The sequence below is a fragment of the Fundulus heteroclitus genome, chromosome 13, assembly GCF_011125445.2.
Source record: "Fundulus heteroclitus isolate FHET01 chromosome 13, MU-UCD_Fhet_4.1, whole genome shotgun sequence".
NCBI classification, from domain to species: Eukaryota; Metazoa; Chordata; class Actinopteri; order Cyprinodontiformes; family Fundulidae; genus Fundulus; species Fundulus heteroclitus.
Genome location: NC_046373.1, coordinates 11,221,496 through 11,229,138, shown reverse-complemented (window position 1 = coordinate 11,229,138; position 7,643 = coordinate 11,221,496). Strand labels below are relative to the sequence as shown.

The following is a 7,643-nucleotide window of genomic DNA, read 5'->3' as shown; positions in this document are numbered from 1 at the left end:
ATTAATAAACAATAGCTGAGTGTTTTATTTGATGTAAAGCATAAAGCCTCCTTGTGCAACATTCTAGACAGTGCACTGACAGTGGACCCTGTGCAAAGCTGTCACACGTTTTTCTGTGTATGACAAAAGGCACTACAGAGCTCCTACGTCACATGGACACCGAAAAAGATAAAGAAGCTGTGCGAGGTCGCTGACTTTGTTGTTACCCTGGAGAAAAGGGTTGGGGTGCACCAGAAGTGGATCAGATATTTTGAGGAGGCCAAAAGCATGACAGGTCACTCGTGCAATATAATTTCAAAGACACTTCTTGCAGACTTTCATGGTTATTTGTTGAGCAACCAACTGATAGGTAAGATCAACTCTCCAGAAAAATATGGAAGGATGAAGGAAAGAAACTGAGATGAAGAAGAAAGCTAAAGTGTGGAGTATGCACATTTTGGATTGTTAAATAAGTGTCTTTGTGAAACTGCTACTTTATAGTTGTTACAATGCAAAAAAGAATACTTAATGTATAAGAAAATTATTAAGGATTTCAGTTTATTTAATTGCTCAAAATGACTTGAAAAGTGAGCCATCATTGTTACAGGTTAATTTTTAACACAAAAGAGTATATCATTTCTATAATTTATCTCATTATTGTACTTTTGACTGGTGAAAGTTTGTTAATTTACAGTTTTTTTTTTTTTTTAAAAACTACACAGAGAAGGGATACTTAAATATGTTGAAATTATGAATCTCTTGTAAGTGAACAGAGATACTCCGCCCAGTGTTTCACAACTGGGCCAACTGTCCACCATTATGCAAATCAAAACACGGTCACCCTAGGCTAAGTTATATTCTGAGTATAACTTTATTATTGCAATAATAAATATGGGAAAATAAAAAGAATGTTTAGCATAAGCAATCTATGCTAAACATTCTTTTGGCCAGACCAAAAAAATAATAAATTATACACACATTTCCTCTGTTTTGACAGTTTTTTTTTCTCTGTCCTTCATAATCACATGTTTCTGACATTAACCCAACTGACATCCCACTCCCCTCCTAAAATGGATTATATAAAATGATTAGCAGCAAAGGCTGATTCCAGTGATTAAACTGCTCTGTTTCTTTCAGCACTAATGGATTCTGGATTTGGAATGACAAACATGTGCTACACAGAGATATTTGTGTGCACGGCAGGTAATTATGAGCAACAAGCCGCTCTTTAATTTCACTATATTTGTCCAGTGGGGGAAAGAAATTATGCTAGGAAATAATTGTATTTTGTAAAATTCCCAATAGCACAAGTGTTAGGACCCCTAACAATTGCTTTATTCTAAATGCAGTTTTAGTTAGTTTTTTTTACTTTATATATTACCTTTTCAAACATCAAACAATTTCAACAAACCTCTATTTGTAATTCATCAATTACTGTTTGTCTTAGGTAGACTTAGACATGACAGACATTTTTGCTTTCATCCTTTGTACATTGGGCAGGACAAGGACCTGTATTTATCTGACCACCAAACACAGTAAGGGGAATACAGTAGATAGAGATGGAAAAGATTTCTCATCGCTGCAAAGAGCGACAAAGGGAATTATTAGAAAATATCTATACCCCAAGAGAAGCTATTTGTTGTCCTGCTTTAACAAACTTTAACTAGACCCTTTTGTCTTTGTCAGATGAGTAGGTCCTGTTTTGTAAAGGTTTGAGCAGAGTGCATGAAACACTTGGAGACTTGAATGCCAGTTTAAAAGGTATTTGTTGGTACTAGATGAAAATAACGAGCCTTGAATTTCTAAACAGACGAGGTTGAGACTGTTGTGGAAGAGAGAAGAAGTATTAACGATGCTCAGGTGGGAAAAAGAGATGACTATAATTGAGCTGTTGGTGTGATTTGTCAGTGTTCAGGCGGTGGAGGGTGGCGATGTTATGAGCCCTGTGTTAGGTTATGGTTTTCATTTGTTTGCGTTTTCACCATTTCTTTTTAATTTATTTAGATCTTTCTGTCCATTCCATATTCAATGTTTTTTGTCAGATGCTGCCTTATTACTTCAGCCCTTTGTGTTTGAGTTTTCAAGTTTATTTCCTTGTATTCTGCTTCTCTCATGTTAAATAGTATCTTTTCCTCAGCTTCACTGCCTTTCTCTATGCCACTACCACTACCAAATTCTTCCGGTTAGCTCATTTGGTTTAATTCTCATATCCCTTTCCTAACTCAGTATTTAAGCCCTTGACTTCTTTCTGTGAACTGCTGGTTTCTTCCGTTACCATGCCTGTCGGTCCCTGTCGTATACTCGTTTCCCCATCCATGCTTCATGTCCTGTTGTCATTATACATAGCTGTATGTTTTTAGCCTTTGTTATTGAATACTCTTTACCTCTGGTCCATTTGCATTTGGTCCTATTGAGAATCTAACATCACAGGTGAGCAGTAGCGGCTTGTAAGTAGATGGGGCGGTTAGGCGTCACCCCATTAACATTATTTACTTCGTATACTTTTTCCCTCAAATTACAAAATAAAAAATAGTTATTGCATCTGTTCTCTGATAAAATGTGTCAGACCGACACAAAAATAACCTCAAATATACCCAAAATGGAACGAGAAAGCTGAAAAATCAAAAGTCAAAGTTCGTATGTTTTAATGGTGAAGGATGTTGGCCAGGTGTGTATGTATGTTTTGAAACATTTGGCTTCTATGTGACTTCATTGGTTACTTAAACATTCTACTCAGGGTGTAGCTCTCTGCGCCCTCGGCCATTTCGCCCCTTTTTGTCATTCTTCGTTGTTCATCCAATCAGATTAATTCATGATGCTGCCTGTCAATCAAAGTCACGCACCTGGCAGTTGAGCTAAGTGGGTGCAAATGTCACTCAAACATACGGATACAGACAACAAGCACTGAGATTTCTTTGAAATGTAATGTGCATTATAAATAAAATGTATTATTATTTTTATTAATAAGGCAGGAGGGAATGACGGGTCATTTACAGCAAAAGAAATAGTTGCATGAGTCTTTTGCTGGAGGAAATGGATAAATACATTTAGGCTGGACTGACCAAACTTAAAAATCCAGCAGCAGGCAAGAAAGGTGGGAGATATAGAGTTCATTGTACTTTCATCCACGCCCTTTAGAACCCCCCCCAAAAAAAACAATTTTCATCACCTGCCGACACCGCAAGTGAGAGATTTCAGAATGGCTAAAATATGAACTTGGAAGAAAGTAAGTGTTATTTTTCTTCGCTTTTGCTTGGTGGCTTGATTGACAGAGTGAGGATGTGGGGCGGACAGGCAGTTATGTGTTGGTAAAATATTGTTGGGTGTTCTCCCTTACATGTGAACAGCATTTCAGGGCATAACCAGAGTGGGGTGAACAAACCAAGGAATACTTCAGGTTGTTGAAGTCAGAGAAACAAGGAACTAAACACTGTTGATTCAACAAGGTATAGTATTGGAGGTTTGATTACAACAACCATAGCAACCAGGGGGACTGGTGGAGAGGTCTAGATTCCAGTAATCTGATTATTTATCATCCACAACTAAGCGTCGATTTCTCAAAGTAAAACATTCTGCCGAACTAAAAAATATATAAACACGATTGTGTTTGTGTGGCTGAAGCAGCATACATTTACAGACATGTTCAAGCCTCTAGATTAAGCTTTTTGACAAACAATTTAGGTATTGTGGCATGAAAGAGTTTGTGGAAAAACACCTCGTGGCCACTGACAAATATGGTGAAAGAACTGTGACGCTGTGTCTGTCTTAGCAGGATAAAGAGCAAAAACATATGACAGGATCAACACATCAATGATTTGCCAGTAACTCCCAGGGTCTTTTCAGTCTGTTCATGTCAGATTATGCTACTGGAATAATAGATTCATTTATAGTAAAGCTTTTTACACATCTTTACCAGGGTGTTTATGATGTGCAACCTTCTCTTTCTCCTCTTCAGTTTTTATTTATTCTAAAGCACCAAGAACTGTTTTACATATACCTCCTACCATATACAATTTAAAAGAAGCTGAAGAGCAGTTATTCCACCAGGAGTGTTATGATGGGAGCGAACAGGGCCTGTCACTAAACAGGGGAGACAGAGAGTTTCAGAGGTTTGGAAATAGATGGGTGAGTGTTGAAGAGGGGGAGCAGGAGAGTGGTGCAGTCTGACAAAACAGGAAAAAAAAAAAAAAAAAAAAGTACCCTGATGTACTGCCAAACAGAGCAGAACAAAATTGCTCCCGTGCCCGTCTACCATTCTCACTCTCTCTCACACACACACAGTCAATACACAACTACATGCATTCTGTGTTTAAGTTTTCACTGTTTTTTTCAATATCGTCAACATCACCGTTTGGTTATTTTTCAGAGAAGCAATTTGTTGCAGAATAAACAACAAGAAGGGCTCTCTTGTTTGGGATGAGCAGATGGATCTCACCGAGACCCAGAGGGAGAGAAAAATACACCTTAGGTGACGTCAAGCTTGGTGTCTGTGCCTTTGCATGCGGTGCTCAGGCCACGTGAATCTGTTTCCATCCTGTTCCCATGTTGGACATCAAGGGGGAGACAGGATGTCTGAGATTCCTCCAGTGCAAACTCCTCTCCAAGCAAATATTTCAGCAAGGAAATGAAACTATTGTAAGATGTTTGAAGTTAGATGTTAAATAATTTTAGAAACCTAGTAAAAACCTGACCACCGCTATTATTATGTCCTGATACTGACCAACAAGCTTTATGATTTATTTGTGACATCATCACCAGAATTTAGAGGTGCTGAAGGTTATTGGTTAAAAGAGTATCAACCATCCACTTCCAACATCTCTTAGCTGCATACAATTTGGTGGCAATACTCTAATAAAGAATAAATTTTTGCAGAATAAAAAATTAAATTGCTTCCCTCTTCTGTGATACTGATGAAAGAGGAGACCGTAGAATTTACTACAGCATTGTTTGATGTTACCTCTTTTGGGTGTGGAGATTAATCAATGTCATGTCAGCACAAGGTCCAAAGTATGAAGGCAATGATGGGTAGGTCAGTGCACATTTTGAGCCAAACCAATTGATTCTAAGATGGCATTAAAGGCTTCATTAAGGCTTTCAGAACAGTGACTAAAGTTTTACATTTAAATTCCTAAAAGCATGACTGAAATGTCATTAGTTCAACTTTGTAGTCCAATTGTTTTTAATATTTGCTTTTAATTTCTATTTTCCCCATGTTTTATTTTTTCTACATTTTATTCCAACTTGCTTTTATTCTGTTTTATTTTCCTATGTTTTAAATCATGTAAAGCACTTTGTGCTGAAATGTGTTATAAAAATTTGCCTCACCTTGAAAACATAACATGTTTAAATATGCCATTTATCAATCAGCAAAGCCAGGTACAAAGTTGTAGGAGGACCGTTGGAACATCTGACACAGGAGCAAAGCTGTTTCCATCATGGCTTTTGACAGCACATAAATATTTGATGTTTGAAGGAAGCAGTAGAACAAAAAACTATATTTAAAATAAACTTTAAAAAGGCAGTTCAGCATTTCTGGTTACAGAAAAACAAAAATAAACCCCACTAATACAAGGGTTTTTAATTCAAGAGGAAGGATGTGAAACAAAGTGACCAACAGGGACCCCTAGTGCTAAGAACAAATATCTTCACAACCAAAATGTTCAACCAAGCAGTGACAAGTTTGCAGTAGTGCCAGTTTCCTCTGCTCAAACCTTGGATTAAAGTGATAAATTACTTTTACATTTTTAGTGTCAGGTGTATTTAACGTGAACCACCCCCCCCCCCCAAAAAAAAAAAAATTACTGAAGAAAAGCACCATTTGAAATTACAAACAGCCAGATTGAAATAATAGAAAAGGCAAAATATGGTGCGAGTCCCCCCCCCCCCCCCCCGACTTTCTGTACCTGCTGTTGCATTTAAAGCTACTAGTTCACAAGCCAGCATCAAGGTTAAAAAAAAAAAAAAAAAACATACAAATATTTTGCATTCTACAACCAAATAAAAAAAAAAAGAAAAACCTTTTTAGTCATCATCCAAGTCAACCTTTATAACCGCAGTAGACTTTTCTGACATTGTGGCCCTAATTGTGACTTTTTCGCTTGCAAAAGTCAGTGAGGGGCCTTTAGCTTGGCCTCTGACGATTGTCAAGTCTGTATTCTTGGCCAGGTGTTCATAAAGATTTTCATCACACTCTCTGCCAACATCAAAAATTCCTACTGCGTACTCATTTTGCCGCAAATTTGTGTTATAAGGCACCTTGAACAACACAGCCATGCGCCCGGCGGTTTCTCTAGTGGAACTGTCACGAAGGTCGTAGGTGAAGACACCAGAAAATCCACGTCCTGTGTAGGGAGTCTTCAAAACAAGCGCAGCTCCAGAAGAGGAAGGTTGAATTCTAGGAGATAAAGGATCCGCATATTTTCCCCCAAGAGTGTATGTCCTGGTGGAGTAATATGAAGTAAGCAGATAATCAGCATCAAGAGAGTCAGCATGAAAAGGAAGATGATCTGAAAACTTCATCATACCCAGGATTGTGAAGAAGGTAGCATTTTGAGTTGTTTGTGATGTCAATCTTGCATTGGCGAACTGGTGTCATTTTTCTTATGGCACCCCCAACTTCCACAGTGCCTTGCAAGAGTTCAGCTCCCAAACTTACTGCGTCAATGATCCCCAGATCCATCCTTCTTCTTCCGTTGAAACTGCCTGCCCAAACAAGTCATTCCCGACCCACTTTACAAGTTGGACAACAACAACAAAAATCTGAACAAAGACATTAATTTCCATGCCTTCAGAAAACAAACTGGGACATTAATATACTGTACAGAGTGCTCTGGACTGTAAAGAATTTTGTCATTTAAGTGCCTTCACATGTTCATATACATATTTTAAACATAGATTATCCAGATTATACCAAAAAGAAAAGCTACTCATTTGTCAAGTTGTAAAAAAAAAAAAAAAAGGAGGTTTAACTGCCCTAAACTCATACAGCCCGCTATAAAATGTGCACCGCTTATTTATACCTTGGTTCAAACTTGTTGGGGACTGACGTCTTCCAGTTCCTAATACTTTCTTGCTGGCCGTCAACAGGTATGTTGAAACCAAAGTAATCCAGTCAAGAGTTTTTTTCCCCTTCCTACTCAACAGTCCAGTCCGTGGAGTGACCGACCTGCAGCCTGACCAGGCTGTAGCCCAAGTTTTCCCTCCTGGCTGCTAGAACAGGCTCCAGGCTGCCCAAGCACCCTAATGGAGGTAAAGGGACAAAGAAAAAAAAAAAAACAGGTGAGTGTAGTTGGTCCAACTAAAAGCCTCTGGATGATTGTAATCACCTGGTGATCAGTAACAGCTGAACGGGAAGCTGAAAGATAAAAAGATAAACAATCTGACAGAGAACAGAGCTGCTGTTTTACCACAATTGAAGTAATCTCATGGTAATAAATCTAACTATCTCTGCTTTGTCTAAAGATCTTCTCACAAAGTGTTCATGATTGAAAAAAATATCTTATAATTTAAAATAATAAACATCACAATTTTTTTTATCACCTTTACCTTCTTTATGATCTTCATGGTCTGTATATATATATATATATATATATATATATATATATATATATGTGTGTGTGTGTGTGTGTGTGTATGTATATAAACAATCATGTGATTTAATTTCC

General features: G+C 37.7%; 1 long non-coding RNA gene across 1 annotated transcript; it reads right to left on the bottom strand.

Annotated features, from left to right (window-relative positions):
- Window positions 1-5,986: 5,986 nt before the first annotated feature.
- Window positions 5,987-7,264, bottom strand: LOC105937524. The gene is made up of 3 exons (XR_001166949.3): window positions 6,999-7,264; window positions 6,504-6,681; window positions 5,987-6,418 (listed from the first exon to the last, which is right to left on the bottom strand). It is a non-coding gene; the product is annotated as an uncharacterized LOC105937524 (long non-coding RNA).
- Window positions 7,265-7,643: the final 379 nt, after the last annotated feature.